Source organism: Manis pentadactyla, chromosome 6, assembly GCF_030020395.1.
Source record: "Manis pentadactyla isolate mManPen7 chromosome 6, mManPen7.hap1, whole genome shotgun sequence".
Classification (NCBI taxonomy): domain Eukaryota; kingdom Metazoa; phylum Chordata; class Mammalia; order Pholidota; family Manidae; genus Manis; species Manis pentadactyla.
Genome location: NC_080024.1, coordinates 54,569,004 through 54,586,050, shown reverse-complemented (window position 1 = coordinate 54,586,050; position 17,047 = coordinate 54,569,004). Strand labels below are relative to the sequence as shown.

Sequence of the window (17,047 nt, the reverse complement as noted above, 5' to 3'; positions counted from 1 at the left end):
ACTCATTTCATTTTTATTTAAATGCTAATATTTCCCACAATGAATCATTTTCCAACATTATACTTGAATTAACAATAAGGGTACTCAGCAATTACCGATAATCGCCATATGTCATGCTGTTTTGTGCTGTTCAAGTTAGTGCACTGAACTTTGAGAACTTTTTCGAAATTAGGGAAGGGAAATGATATGGTGACTTAGATTGTCATAGAATTCGTGATTAGAAAATTTTTGTCCTCAGTCGCTTATGTAGCAGTGCTTTTGTATTAACATCCAATCTTCTGTGAAGAGAGACGTTAGACTGATGTTTTCCATAGTATTTCTGTTACAATCTCCAGAGTTCAGCATTTTAAAACAAATATTATCTTTTCAGTTTTTTGCAGATTTCAGAGGTTAATTTCCCCTGGGCCAGAATCTGCAATCTGAAGATACTGAGGCAAACAAGACAGTCAGAAATAAAGAAGAAGGGATGCACTGCCATGTACCAAGCAGGTAATAGTTAATATCTACTTGAGTAGTGAATCCAATATCTCCATGGAAGATTGGTTCATTTGGTGTCTTACTGGCATTTAATTATTTCTTAGCAGAGAGAGAGTGTGGTATTTTGTTTGAGGGAGCTGCATAATGGACTTGGCAGAGACCTAAGGTTTAAACCTGCCTTTTAAACTAGATAGGATCAGATGGAGTCTTTATGGCCCACTCTGGCTGGACTGTTTACAGTGAATACTCAAAAGCATGCATTTCCTCTCAAATATTAGGATTTGCAGCTGCTGGTTAAAAATACATCCAAAGGGGTGCCAAAAGCTGAAGCAAAAGATTCAGACATTTTAGGAATATAAGAAGAAAGGCTTGTGAATCTTTTACTAATGGAGTTCATGTAATAAAGTATCTTATAAGAAAATATTCTTGCAGAATTTCTGCTTCTCCATGCCTTTGGTTATATTGTTTAAGTCAATGTGTATAACATGAGTGAATTTTTCATAAAGAAATTTCCCACTTTTCAAAATAATTTACATTTTCTTTTATAGTGAAAGGCATATAAATGTTTTAAGTGTTAGATGTATTAAGTGGTTAGATGTATTAAGTGGTAAATGAAGATTGACCTATTAAAAACAGAAAGAAAAGTAATTTTGTGTTATATCCCTCTAGGGCATTTTTATACATTACTTTAGCTTTTTACATAAGGGTTATATAGGATTTTAGAAACCCTAAACCTGAAAAGGGCCTTGAAAGTTATATTTAGTTCTGGAATACTAATAAGAACAACAATGATGTTAATAATATACCTAACCTTTGAGCGTTTACCATCTGCTGGGCTCTGTTTTAAGAAGCTTTACATGTGTTATCTTGGTCAATCCTCACAACAACCCTATGATGTAAATATTATTCAATTCATTTCACAGATAAAGGAACTAAGACACAAAATGTTTAACAAAACTGCCTGAGGTCATAGAGCCAGCAAGTGGAAGAGTCAATACTAAAGCTGAAGAAACATTTGTAAAGTTACCCCAGCCAGTTCTATCCATGGAAAGTGTACACAGCTGTCGAGAGTGTGATCTGAAGGTGCCAGAAGGTCTACCCAAATACATTACCTTTCACAGTTTAAAACACTGCTTCAAATTCCCACCAACATAGAAAGTGCTTAATGTGAAGACAGTGCCTCCAGAAGGCTAAAATTTTTAAATGTTACCTAGGAAACTGTAAATGTAAACCTAGAAAGAATTTGCCTGTTAATGATAGCAGGACAAGGTAGGCACATTTTAGTGACATTTGGGTGATAAAAGGAGAAAAAATGAAAACAGAAGATGTGTTGAAGGTAAACACCATAATACACACTCTTGTTCAATCCTGGCAAAGTGCAAGAGTGAGGAAGACAAAATTCATCCAGTCTGGCTTTGGTTGGAGATGGAAACCATCTGAAGCTTTCTTCTCATTTGGGACATATAACCATACTAGATAGTTAAAACTACCATTTGTAATGGTAAAATTTTACAGCAAAAATTTATCTATGTGTAACATATTTTCCTTACCACTTGCCTTTTTGAACAAAGATTCTTAAATAGAGGTCCCTCATACGGACCCCTATTGGTATATGAAATTTCTAATTTGTATGTGAGAATGCACACCATCCCAAGGTTGTCCAAAGATTTCATTAAACTCTCATAATTGTACATAAGCCACCACAAAACAGTTAAATAAGCATAGAATCTGCCCAGCCCAAATGAACTTCTTTATCACCTAAAATTAGTGCCTGCTGGAGATGGTCCTTAATAGAAAGAGAATATAACACACAAATGCTTTTAATTATGTGTCCTAATGAGCATCCAGGGCAACAATCAAGCCGGTATCTTAGAAAGCAAAATATGGTATGGAAAATGACCAAGGCCAGGATAACATTATATACCACTGGTTGGCTGGAATCATCTTTCACCTTTTTACTGTGTTTCTGCAAAAGCAGATGCAAGGACGTATTCAGGATTGGGGTTTTAAACAAACAATATGCAACAAGTGAGTGAGACAGGTATGTCAATAAAAGTTCTTGGGAAAGGGTTAGGTAATTGGAATGGGCAGTCAATTAATTATAAATGCTTTTCAAAATGAACAAACTGATCTGACTTTCTTGGTGAGCTATTACCAGGTTCTTTAGAGTCCTTTAAACATTTTCTCTACTCTGTTTTTAACAACAAATGTGGGCCAATTGCTGTGAGTTAATTGAAAAGGATTGTTTTCTAGTTGCCAAGAAACGGCTGCTTTCTTACATTATGCAGGCCATTATGTGCTCAGATCAAGCTTCCTGATTTTTCTTTGAGGGTTTAAGAATATAGGCTGCTGTGATTTAGTTGTCCCCTGAGGAGAGGGGCGCAAATCGAGAAGGCTTTCAGAGGTGTTGTTCCATTTCAATTTACCAGGTAAGATTTGGATTTGAAAGTGCTGCCTTCTTCCTAATGCTCAGCTTTTCCTAAGTAACTTAAATGTTTTTATCTTGAGTGAGTGAGCTGATCTAAAATGATGATTCTTATTGGGGATATTTCCATGTAAAATCATGTTAAGTTGATTTTCTGCCCCCTAAAGTTTCTGCGAAAAGAAAAAAAAAAGATAGAGATAATAATAGATGTCTGTGAGAGTGGCTACAGAGCTTGTTTCTTGATTTCAGAATAATAAATACATGTAAACCAAGACTGTGTGTTTACAGTTGAAATACTCAAATAATTACTATAAAAGCAAATATCATTTCTACTTGGAGAAGAGATTTCAAATCTTTTTTTACAGGTTCTAACGGAGAAATGGGCTTTATTTTTAACTTCAAAAGGAAAACTTGCTGATTTTAGGTATAACTTGGTTAGTTATCTCTCTTAAAAAAATCTGAATATATTTTATTGATCTCATCTCTGTTGGCTTTTTTCTTCATGATTTTGTCTTTAAGATGAAGATAAAATCAGGGTCCTTGTACTCAACACAGCTTACATCTAGGTGTGAATCAAACAGAAGTTACAGTTCTTCCTCAGGAAGGAAAATAGCATTTCTTGATTGAAAGTTAGTTTTTCCCAGGCTCACAAATGCAGTGCCCACTGTGGTTCACAATGTAGGGCAACTGCTTGAAAAAACACTGTGAGTTGAATTTGTTGGGTCAAATCATTTTCTCAGTCTTAAGGAGCTCATACTTTCAGAGGCTTTGATTGAACTCTGCTATCCCTATGAATTTCTGCTTATAACATCACACAGTTCACACAGACTATACGTTAAAAACAAATGTTGTCCAATACTACAAGTATCAAATCATTATGTTGTACACCTGAAACTAGTATAATGTTGTGTGACAATTATACCTGAATAAAAAATAAATAAAATAAAAAATAAAAAAAAACAAGTGTTATCCAATTGGCAGAGGAACCTAGTTGAGTGCTGTTAATGGTCTTTTCTTTCAAAGTCATATTGTACCTCCTCTCTTCCATGGCTCTGGGTTTCCTAGGAATATATTTTCTTTACAAGGAAGATCATCAAAAATGAATACAAGTTTGGTCAAATATTTGTTGTCTCATTAGGTAAATTTCCATTTGTTCAGAGTTTGAAGACACCTGAGTATAACTTTGGCCTGTGTAAGATGAACCCTAGTTGATGGTGGAAAGAAATCATTGTAGCATGCCTTTACATGATAATATGATTTGGGTTTTCCAGAAGTGAACCAATGCTCTGGCAAGAAAACTATTATGTGGAATAATGGCGATGAAGTGATAGTTGAATATGACATGCAATCTATCTACTTATTTTTAACTTGTCAACTGCAGTTTCCTTTCTTGAATTCCTATACATCTTTTAATTAACTAATCACAGTAAATCACAAATTCATTACACTGAATTTTTTCTTTATGTAGCAGCAAAATTGAAGTAGGTTGGGTAAATAAATGCATGGTTTGTAGTTACATATACATGGTGTGACTTAGCATTTTTGTTGGAACTATGCATTTGTTTCCAATTAAGACATCTGTATGTAATTCAACAATTCTGTCTCCTAGTTGATATTCCTTTCTTCATTGTCAAAAAGTGCTCTTTTCCCTGAAAATATACTTTTGATGTTATTGGTACTATGGTGTATAAAATATCTAGGCTGGTAAATTTTTTACTTAGTCATTTTTGAAATTATTGGAGCAAGGTGACAGGTGAATATGTGGGATGGTGAACTGGAGAGAAAATAAGACATACAATATCTTACAGGAAGATTTCTTCCCATTTCCAGCATATCAAATCTTTGTCAGTATAACAGAGATATTAATAAAATAACTATAGAGGAAATATTTAATACAAGCGTAACAAAATCTTGACTTTATTTTTGGTATATATTAAATTAAAGATTAAGCAAATATTAACTGATTTGTTTCTCTGTGGATTAAGAATTTTGCAAAAAGAATGGCATCCACATAGGTTGGGATGGAAATCAGTCTGTAAAATTTATGTTTAACCTTAATTAAGAAGAGTTGAATTTCATAATAGTTTATAGATCACAGTGACTAAAATACCACAAAATGATAGACTTTTAAGGGCACTTATTGATTATTGAATCTAATGGCTTTGAAACTTTATTTTGAGGAATCCTAGAGATTCCCAAAAGCATTATAACAAGGGTGAGTGTGTGAACATCCTAACAAGTGGGGGAATGGTTACCTGGTGGTGTAAGGGAAATTGTGTTTGACCAATCAGCCCATGCTTTTCAAGTTTGTGTGCAAAACCACAGATAGTTGAAGAGTATTTGTCAAACCCTTTGTAGCAATCAAGATACACTGTATTTATAGCATTACTCTGATCTATAATCCAAGAAACCCAGTCAAGTACAAGATTAAGTTGAAGTATCTCATTTAGAGTGAACTCTAAAAGGTTTGTGACAGTTAATTTTTTTTTTTTTTGCAGGCACAACATTTCTCTAATTGTTCTAGAACTATTTCAGGGATCCTTACTAAATTGCTTATCAACTTTTCAACATTCACCCATTCTTTAATTTTTTTGAAAATTGGGATTATTTATTTTATGGTATAACTCAAACATCATTTCAAAGGTTTCTAAAGCATTGTGCCTCTGATTGCTAATTGAATCATACTATTTTAGTATGAAATATCCCTGGCTTTAGGAATTCAGAATAATATATTAATTAATAAAGCATTCTCCTTATTACCTAAAGATTGTCTCTATATTAGAAAGTTGTTTGCATGATTGCGGAAGACACACATAAAATATTTTAGTAATTTTAATTGTCCTATTGCTTCTGTATACACAATTAGCACCAAACTTTATCTTGCACTGATAAGCCATGAGAGACATTCCTTTCTTTTGTCCTTAATTATTATGTTAAACTGGGATTTTTAACTCCTCAACTGCAATGACATGATTTTTTTAATCATTTTTATTAAGTTCCTTTGTCCATGTTTGCTTATAAAGCATTTCTAAAACCTGAGAATGCTTTCTCTTCTCTCCCTTCTTTTTGAGCAGTTGTCAATTTGGCAATGTCTGAAGGTATTTTTTGGTCCTGACAGCAGAGGGGGCAGGGTACTCCTGACATCTAGTGTGTAGAGGACAAGGATGCATCTAACACTGCACAATGCACAGGACACGCCCCACAACAGAGAAGTATCAGATTCCAGAAGTTAACAATGCTGAGATTGAGAAACCCTGCTTAAAAGGTTTCACATGCCTTGTCATGGCTAAATGCATGATGATGGGTTACAATTTCTACGTTCAGAACAATTTGAGATCTCATATGATGAAGAGTATTTGTCAAACCCTTTGTAGCAATCAAGACACACTGTATTTATAGCATTACTCTGATCTATAACCCAAGAAATCCAGTCAAGTATAAGATTAAGTTGAAGTATCTCATTTAGAGTGAACTATTCCTTCTATTTACAATATTGGCCTTCAGGATCACACCTAATTTTTAGTGGAACTTTCTAGAATCTCTATTTAAAATAGGAATCACGATGTGACTGGATTGTCAAGTTTTCCCTTATTACCAGTGCCAAAATGACAATGGTCACTTTATCTTTAAGCTCATGTTATGCATTTATTACCAAATAGTGCTTTGTCTTTATGACCTGTTGAACATTTCCCTCTTTGGTTCTACTTGTGGATAAAGAAGGACTCATTAAGCAAGAAAATAAAATCATCTGTTTAATTGCTGTGGTCCTGATTTCATGTTCAAAGTCACTCTTCAATAATCGTTCATTAATTCTATAAGTATTTATGGAGTACCAGAAACAGTTATTCATGTTATTCATTTATTCATGTTCCAGAAACGGTTTTATGTTGGAAATTCAGCAGTAAGACACAAATCCTGCTTTTCTAGTAATTATGGTCTAGTGGATCAGAAGATCCCAAATCCTCTTCCCTTCAACCATTTTTTATCTTAGTCTATACTATGTTAAAAACAAAAGAGTAGCAATAGAGTCTGGTGCTTATAAATGGTTGCAAAAGTTTGTTCATACTTTTTTTTTTTTTCATGTAAGCCTGTTATTTCTTGGGGCTTGCCAGGAACCTTTTCTTGATTTTCATTAATTTATGAACTTCATTTTCTGGCAGATGTCTCTGTTTCTACCTTGCTTGCTGTGCATTCTAGAACACTGACTTTGAAGTAATTTGAAAGAAGGGACATAGAATATCTGATGAATTGATATAATGTTAGTAATGCTAGTTAAGTTGGCATTTAGAGGGAAAAAGACATAAGGTGGAAAATTGTGAGGAAAGAGGCCAGTCACACCTGAAATTTATTTTATTTGCTATGCCATGAAAAAAGAGAAAAGGAAAGAAAAGAAAGGGAAAAGGAAAAAAAAGAGAGAAAGAGCAGTAATATATGTTTCCAGTCTGTACCGTGGAGTGATTCTTTTCCTCTGGTGGCTGTCTCTGGTAAATTCTTTAGAAATTCTTACCTATTTTATAATTTATTTCTCAAGAGTCATTTATGAGGTTATTGGTTTCCTCTTTAGGTAGGGAATGAGAAGTGTAAATGTGACAACGTATTTTAATTTCAATATTCTGATCTAGATATTTCTTTTTATTTTACTTTGTAGTTTCTTTCCACCCCTAATGCTTATTTTCTTTGTACGTACAGAATTGTTTCTTATTATATACAGGAGTTAAATGTTGAACTGATAGATTAAAATGTAAAAAAAGTATTTAATACTCTAAAATTCTCAGACTTTATAATCTTACGAGTTTTAAGTAATCATCAGCTTGTTAAGATTGCATTTACCAAAACCTATGATTCCCATCTTCCTCTTCTCTTCCACGTAAAAACAAATTGAAATCTTATCCAATTAGGGGGTTATTGGTATAAATAAATTACAAAAGAAAATATAAATGTGGCTGTAAAAATGTTCAAAAGTTATATGAGTATATTTTCTGGAGTTTACTGACAAGAGAAATTCTAACACTATGGCTTACTACTGTTTTCTAGAGATGAATTTAAAAAATAAGTTGTATCGTAAAAGTCTTAGTGGTGCTGACATAGTGCAGTGAAATTGCCTTTGTTGTGTGAGCAGAATAAATAGTCTTTTCTTCTTTGTTCAAGCCCATGCTTTGCCATCTACTAGTGATCTGAATTCAGCCAGTGTACCTAGGCTCCAAGAACCTAGATTGCTTCAGTCATGAACTGAGTAAAGATACTTATTTCATAGTATCATTATGGAAATTAAGAGAAAGTGCAGTTCAGTACCTGTCACAGATAAATTACGTAATAATATATTCCTGTTTATAACTTCAGTCTTAGATTATCATTTCATTTCATATTATATTTTTATTTTCATCTTCATTTCATACTATATATTTTCATATTCATTTCATATTATATACTATAATTCATTTCATTAAAAAAATTCAAAGAAACCTTAAAGATCATCTTGTGTGTCACATATCTGATGCTTGAATTGTTTATATAATGTCCCCCTGGTCACTAACTTATGCTTTAATAGCACTAATAAAATGTTACCTACTAAAGTGACAGACATTTATAACAGTATGTTGAAACACATAAAATTGCCATTTTTAAAGGTCAAACTGTTCAATATTGGCAAATTGCATATGATTCAGCCTGAATTATATAATATAAAAAACAAGTCTTATTTCCCAGAACATAATTTTATACAATAAAAGTCTGACAATTTGATAATGCTAGAACATAAATACCGTTCTATTAGCTACTTAAGAAAACATTATAAAAAGACACTATTAGAAAAACAATATGTTCACTAAGAGCCTTAAGGAGGGGGTGACAACTAGTCTGTGGGTCAAATCCAGCCTGCCACATGTTTTTGTACAACCCATGGGGTCAGGATTGTTTTTATGTTTTAAACAGTTGAAAAAAATATCAAAAGAAGGATAGTACTTTGTGGCTCATGAAATTTATATGAAATTCAAATTTCAGTGTTTATATATAAAGTTATTTGTAACAAACCATCTTCACTCATTAACTTATTTGTCTTTGGCTGCTTTTGTTCTGTAAATAGAGTTGAGTAGCTACAACGTAGACTTTATGGCTTATAAAGCCTGAAATATTTATTACCTAGTTCTTTACAGAAAAGGTTTGACAACCCCTGGGCTAGTTTGACAACAAACTGCCTACATTCAAATGCCAATACAACCTCTTCTAGGATCTGTGATTTAGGTAAGTCTCTTAACCTTTGTTAACCTTAGTTTACACATTTTAAAATAGGCATATTAATAGTACTTAGCTCATGGGGTAAGTATGAGTGCTTGGTACATTGTAAGTACTCTGTAAATGTTATTATAATTATTAATATTATTGCAGGGTGTCATTGTAAATGTAAAAAAAATACAGAAGCTTGAAAAGCTCAGATGGGCAACAATCACTGCATCACCATATCGTGACAAAACAATTATTGGCATTCTGTGGACTTAATAGTAAAATGTAACTACTTGCTCATATAAATTATTTTAATATTTACATCTCATTCATAACACATGGACCATTTCAAGTTAAAAATATTTAAATCCCTAAATTTGCAAGTGCTAAGCTTCAGAGTAGGCGCTGTTTTCTCCTTGGGACAATGAACATCTGCTGAAACAATTTGTCCAGCAGAGCATTTGCTTCTGCTGGCCTTTTTTTTTTTTTTTTTTTTAAGAAATGGAAAAAGTATCATTGTTTAACTTAAACTTTTCTCATCTTCTAAACCAAGAAACAGTTTCTCTTGGAACTTAGATGTTTCTAGGATTTGGAAAAGTAAAGGGGCCTGAGCTTTTTATTTATTTTTCCCTATTTTCATGTAAGGGTAAGTAGAATTTTACTTAGAGTGCCATGTTCTTTTTTTTCCTTCTTATTTCAGTACTTGAAAAACCATAAGTTTGAAAAACCATAGGCGTCTCTAGATGATATAAGATTTCTGTAGTGAACTGAGCTCTACAGCACTTCCTAAGTCTGAGAAACAGTGGAAGGTGGGGTAGTGATTATATGCCACAGAAAAGGGGTCAAGTTTTAAATTATAAAGGCTTTTAAGAAATAGCTCAGATCTATTACTTTTTTCATACAAAATCAGAGGGGTCTGGAGGGAAGATGATCCACAATCTTGAAAATAGAATAAAATGTTTCCAAAGCTAAAATTCAATAGCAACCTAGAGATAATGAATGGTTTAAGTAGAATGCTGATAAACTTCAAGTCTAACACTTATCAGTCAGGTTACCTCTCCAGCTTTTCAACCTAGGTCTCCCCAGGGAAAGCTAAAGAGAGGACACTTCAAGCACTCAGTTTTACAATGTGAACTTAAGTCAGTGAATAATTACTATTAGAGTTCTCTGAGTAAACCAGCTTGAATTAAAGGTGCTTCTTTTGTTTCCTTACTTTAAAGTAGAGCTTCTGGTGCTTGGGGATTACACCAAAAGCAGTGAGTCATATCTGAAATGAGGAAGAGAAAGTGTTGTCAAATTTCATGTTGATTCATAAGAGTAAGCATAAAGGATTATTCACAGTATTTCAGTAGGGCATGGAGGCACCAGGCGAGTCCAGGGTATCAGGATTTGAGTTTTGTAGAGCTTTGTATGAAAAACTGAAGAACTTTGCTGTTTTCAAATACAATAGATTTTATATGTAAATTATCACTGATTTTTTTGTTTTCTAATTATTATTTTTGCTTATAAAATGGTCAAATATGTGCATAAAAAGAAAATGTTCAGTTACCAAGTCAAAATATTTTGCCACCTGCTATGTATTTTGCCAGCCAGTTAAAATCTTTAGCATTCTTTGGTACAAAGCCTTTAGATGCTTGTAGGGTAGAGGGAAATTTTCCTCTGTTAGAATCTTTTGGATGACAGTCAAACACTTACGCAACTTCCTTCATCATTTTTAGCTACTTTTGCCAACACTTCAAGAATGCCTCTGGAATGTCAAGAAGATGCCAGATATTATTTTGAATGTTATATTTTAATGCAATATCAAGATAAATTTGTTCCTAGAGACTTCAGATGTAAAGGTAGAGTGCTTCTCTTATCTTTTAGCAAAATGGAAAACTGTAATTAAGGACAGAATGGAGCTTTTGGTCAGTCTCCTACCTGTGAAAGATTAGAAAGGAATGTTTATCCTCTGGCTACAGGCAGTAACAGATTTGGGGTGGAGGTGAAGGAGGCAGGAATTGAGTAGAAGGAAAACCAGAAGCTAGACTGACCACCTAAGTTATCAGAAGGTCCAAATATTTGATCCATCACTTCATTGGATTTGTTTTGTCCTGGATATTGGCGTTTGAGTCCTTCTCATTTAAAGCTTTTAGAATAATGAATCTAGCAGTATTCTGGAATAAACTTTTGTTATTTCCCAGTAGAATTAAGTGTACAATTAGAAATTCTATCATTGCTAGCTACTCTAATTCCCAGAAACAAGCATGTGAGGTTTGTTGTGCTGGCACCAATAGTGAAAGAATGATAGAACAGGAAGAGACCTCATGAGATCATCAAGTCCATACTAAAATCATTCAAAATAGATGGTTCTCTAGTCAAAGGTTCAAAGGGATTTGTTACACTGACAAATGCTATATGACTAGACCCATAACAATAAAAAAGGCTTGCTTGACTTTTTGATCAAGAATCATTTCAGTATCAAACAAAGGATGAATTCTTTCCTAAGAGGCTTATGACTAGTTCAGGTTTGTACAAGCATTCCAGGAACAAGATTCTTTTTAGTTACCAAGATCATAAGTGTGATTTTGGCCCAGAGACTTAAAAACCAAAGCACATATGCTGTGTCTCACTTGTTCTGTGGGCCATTTTTCTTTTCATTCCTATGCTCTAGATTGTTTTTTCTTATCCTTGTTATATTGGGAAACAAGTACAAGTATTTTTAGCTGACTTACCCAAATTAATGTCTTACAGGGCTAACATATTTGAACTAAGCAAACACAAAAACTAAGCAAACTAAACAACCACAAAAAGTAACTAACAGAGAAGACTCTCCCTTGCTCTGTATTGTCTAGATCCTATCTCTTTCTTTTTGGTTTTGTGACCTTGGGCAAGTAATTTAAATTCTCTGGGTCACAGTTTCCTTTTCTACGTACATCAAGAAAGTGAGCCTAGATGACTGAAAGAGTCTCTCTTCGCTCCAACAATCTATAACCCAGTCTATCATAAAGCAAAATTGTGACCTTTACCAGGAAGAAAGGCGGTGGGAGGGAAACATGTTAGGAATTTTTTTTCATTTCTCCCACTCCCACAGTTGCTGCAAATGTCTGAAGTCGGTGACTCAAAATTTTATTAGGTATGTTAATTGTTTGGGTAAAGTTTCATGCAAAATGTATGTATTTGAAATTTAAGGGAAGAGAGATTCCAAACAGCAATCTTTTATTTTTCCCATTTTTGACCAGTTCAAGACTTGAAACCTGTTCTACTTTAGAAAAACAAAACAAAACCAAGTAACATATCATATGTTAGCTTCTGAGGAAACATCTAATTGAAGTTAGTTTATGAACATTAGTATTTACTTCTTCCTTCTAATTAATGAATATATCTTTTCATTGTCTGCCCCAATTTTTGTGATAAAGGTGATAACTCCCACAAATGTCCAATAATTTTAACACTCCTATGTTGAAATCCTCCAAATAAGTTCAAAATGCTGACACTCCAGGGAGAAAATGTTGCTAAAGATTTAATTTTGATGATTCCACTCCATACACACAAGCAAAAATAATATTTTCTCTTAGAGTCCAACTCCATGGTTTTGAAGTTGGGGAGAGGAGGAGAATCTTTTATTGATAAACCCCCTATTGCTAATCTTGAGATTTCCTCAAATGGCAGAGAGAACTATGGCAATGAGAAAACTACTGGAGAGAGAATAATACTATCCCATTTTAGTTAGATAGTGTCATTAACAGACTGGGAAAATGAACTAACAATAAAGGAATAGTTGTGTTTCATTTCCTGCATTTTTATGTTTAAAAGACAAATATTTTGTATACTTCCCATTTGATGGAGCTATTGCAAAAATTTCCTGTCATCTCAAATCTTAAAAATAGTGAGTTTCAGAAATTGGATTAAAGATGGTGGCGTGAGAGGTGAGACAGGGGCTTCCTCCTAAAACTGCATATAATACAAAAATATAATTAATACAACTAATCCTGAAAGAGCAACAGGAAAGAGGATGACACCAAACTGCATACACCTGAAGAAAAGAGTAAACCTCATGGAACAGGGTAATGTACCAAAGCTGTGGCCGGGCAGGACCCAAGCCCTTCCCCTATCCCAGATCACAGGTGGGAGGAAGAGAAATGGAGCGGGGAGAGAGTGGAGGCCTGGGACTGCTGAATACCTAACTCCAGAGATCTGCTCTGGGAGCACAAACCTACATTTCATGGTGCTTGCATGGTACTCTTGTGATTAGGGGGTTGGAAAGCTAAGACAGGTAGAATTCCTGGAGAGACTGAGATTCCAGCTGCTTGTGGAAAGCAGGGATCCATATCCGGCTGCTCTGGGACAAAAGAAAGGCGGGCAGACTGAGAGACATCCTAATAAGGAAGCCCTTAGCAAGAGGGCTGCTAAAGGGACAAGGATTGCACAGAGCTTACTGCTCAGGAGAAAGGATAGGTAGACAAAATTGTCTGGGTGCACTCTGCCCATCAGCTTGGGAGCTTTCACGATCTCCAGGTGCTCCAGCTCCCTAGCTGGCTACACAGCTCCAAGGACCCCCTCTGTGATATGCAGCCTACTGCGCCTTTCTCCCGGCCAGCCCCACCGGGCTTGCAAACCGGCAACCCCTACCCTGGTGTGAGGCCAGCCAGAGGGAAAAATCTGTCTACAGCAACTACAAACACAAAGCGTAGAGGCTTATACTGGTGTGCTTGGCCCACTGGTTGAGGCAGTGGAGACAGGCAAAGCAACCAATGAGCAGGAAACAGCTCTTTCCTCCCCCCAGGCAGCAATACCACTCCCTTGCAACCCCGGATATTGTTTCCCAGGCTGAGCAGCTCCAGAGAGTAGAACTTCTGGACACTAGAGGGTGCCAAATACAAATATTAAACTCCAAAGGAACCTGGTTCAAAGTAAAATTATTAATACAACTCCTGAGAAAGAGTTAAATAACATCAAACTCATGAATCTTCCTGAAAGGCAATTTAAAATAAAAATCATCAACATGCTCAGGGAGGTACAGAAAGATATTCAAGAACTCAAGAATGAATTCCAGTTGGAGATCTAATCATTGAAGAGCACAATGGAGGGTATTAAAAGCAGATTAGATACGGTGGAGGAGACCATAAATGAAATAGAAACTACAGAAGAGGAATACAAAGAAGCTGAGGCACAGAGAGAAAAAAAGGATATCTAAGAATGAAAGAATACTGAGAGAACTGTGTGACCAACCCAAACAGAACAATATTTGCCTTATAGGGGTACCAGAAGAAGAAGAGGATAGAAAAAGGGATAGAAAGTGTCTTTGAGGAGGTAACTGCTGGAAACTTCCCCAGTCTGGGGAAGGAAATAGTCCCTCATTCCATGGAGGTACACAGATCTCCTAACACAAGGGACCCAAGGAAGACAACACCAAGACATATAGTAATTCAAATGGCAAAGACAAAGGATAAGGACAGACTATTAAAAGCAGCCAGAGAGACAAATAAGATCACATACAAAGGAAAGCCCATAAGGCTATCATCAAACTTTGCAGCAGAAACTTTACAGGCCAGAAGGGAATGGCATGATGTATTTAATGCAATGAAGCAGAAGGGCCTCTATACCAAGAATACTTTATCCGGCAAGATTATCATTTAAATTTGAAGGAGGGATTAAATAACTTCCAGATAAGCAAAATCTGAGAGAATTTAGCTCCCACAAACCACCTATACAGTGTATTTTGGAGGGACTGCTATAGATGGGAGTGTTCCTAAGGTTTAATAGCTGTCACCAGAGGTAATAAAACCACAGTAAAGAAAGCAGAACAGTTAATTACTAAGCAAATGCAAAATTAAATTAACTATCCACAAAGTTAATCAAGGGATAGACAAAGAGAATAGAATATGATACCTAATATATAAAGAATGGAGGAGGAAGAAAAAGGAGGAGAAAAAAATAAAAAAGAACCTTTAGATTGTGTTTGTAATAGTATATTAAGTGAGTTAAGTTAGACTCTTAGACAGTAAAGAAGTTAACCTTAAACCTTTGGTAACCACAAATCTAAAGCCTGCAGTGGCAATAAGTACATACCTATGGATAGTTACCCTAAATGTGTGTAAATGGACTGAAGGCTCCAATCAAAAGACACAGAGTCACTGAATGGATAAAGAAACAAGACCAACCTCTATGCTGCCTACAAGAGACTCACTTTAAACCCAAAGACATACACAGTCTAAAAATGAAGGGAACGAAAAAGATATTTCATGCAACTAATAGGGAGAAAAAAGCAGGAATTGCAGTACTTGTATCAGACAAGATAGACTTCAAAACAAAGAAAGTCACAAAAGACAAAGAAGGACATTACATAATGATAAAAGGCTCAATCCAACAAAAAGATATAACTGTTATAAATATCAATGCGCCCAACACAGGAGCACCTACATATGTGAAACAAATACTAACAGAATTAAAAGGGGAAATAGAATGCAATGCATTCAGTCTAGGAAACTTTAACACCCCACTAACTCTGAAGGACAGATCAACAGATAGAAAATAAGTAAGGAGACAGAGGCACTGAACAACACATTAGAACAGATGGAACTAACAGACATCTACAGAACTCTACACCCAAAAGCAGCAGAATACACATTGTTCTCAAGTGCACATGGAATATTTTCAAGAATAGATCATATACTAGACCACAGAAGAGCCTCAGTAAATTCAAAAAGATTGAAATTGTACCAACCAGTTTCTGAGACCACAAAGGTATGAAACTAGAAATAAATTATGCAAAGAAAATGAAAAATCCAACAAACACATGGAGGCTTCACAACATGCTCCTAAATAACCAATGGATCAATGATGAAATAAAAACAGAGAGCAAGCAATATAATGGAGACAAATGACAACAATAATGCAGCAAGACAAAATCTGTGGGACACAGCCAAGGCCATGCTAAGAGAAAGTATATTGCAATACAGGCCTACCTTAGGAAAGAAGAACAATCCCATATGAGTAGTCTAAACTCACAATTACACAAACTAGAAAAAGAAGAACAAATGAGGCCCAAAGTCAGTAGAAGGAGGGACATAATAAAGCTTAGAGCAGACATAAATAAAATCGAGAAGAATAAAATAGAAAGAATCAATGAAAGCAGAGCTGGCTCTTTGAGAAAATAAAAATAGATAAACCCTAGGCAAACTTATCAAGAAAAAAAAGGGGTTTACTCACATAAACAGAATAAGAAATGAGAAAGGAAAAATCACTATGGCACCACAGAAATAAAAAGAATTATTAGAGAATACTATGAAAAATTATATGCTAACAAATTGGATAACCTAGAAGTGGACAACTTTCTAGAAAAATGTAACTTCCAAAGCTGACCCAGAAAGAAACAGAAAATCTAAACAGATGAATTAGCAGCCACGAAACTGAACTGGTAATAAAAAACCTACCTAAGAACAAAACTCCTGGACCAGATGGCTTCACTGCTGAATTTTATCAAACATTTAATGAAGACCTAATACCTATCCTCCTTAAAGTTTTCCAAAGAGTAGAAGAAGAAGGAATACTTCCAAACTCATTCTATGAGGCCAGCATCACTAATACCAAAACCAGGCAAAAATGCCACAAAAAAAGAAAATCACAGACCAATATCCCCGATGAACATAGATGCAAAAATACTCAACAAAATATGAGCAAACTGAATTCAGAAATTCATCGAAAAGACCATCCATCATGATCAAGTAGGATTTATTCCAGGCAAGGATGCTACAACATTTGAAAATTCATCAACATCATCCACCACATCAACAAAAAGGACAAAAACCACATGATCATCTCCATAGATGCTGAAAAATCATTTGACAAAATTTAACATTCATTCATGATAAAAATTCTCAAAAAATGGGTATAAAGAGAAAGTACCTCAACATAATAGAGGCCATATATGACTAACCCAGAGGC

The 17,047-nt window shown here is 34.9% G+C and overlaps 1 long non-coding RNA gene across 1 annotated transcript in view; it reads right to left on the bottom strand.

Annotated features, from left to right (window-relative positions):
• LOC130684104 (uncharacterized) overlaps positions 1-17,047 on the bottom strand; it is a 34,009-nt gene that overhangs the window by 6,764 nt on the left and 10,198 nt on the right. The window contains exon 2 of the long non-coding RNA XR_008998246.1: positions 10,335-10,388. This is a non-coding gene — a long non-coding RNA (uncharacterized LOC130684104). The remainder of the gene's footprint in view (positions 1-10,334; positions 10,389-17,047) is intronic.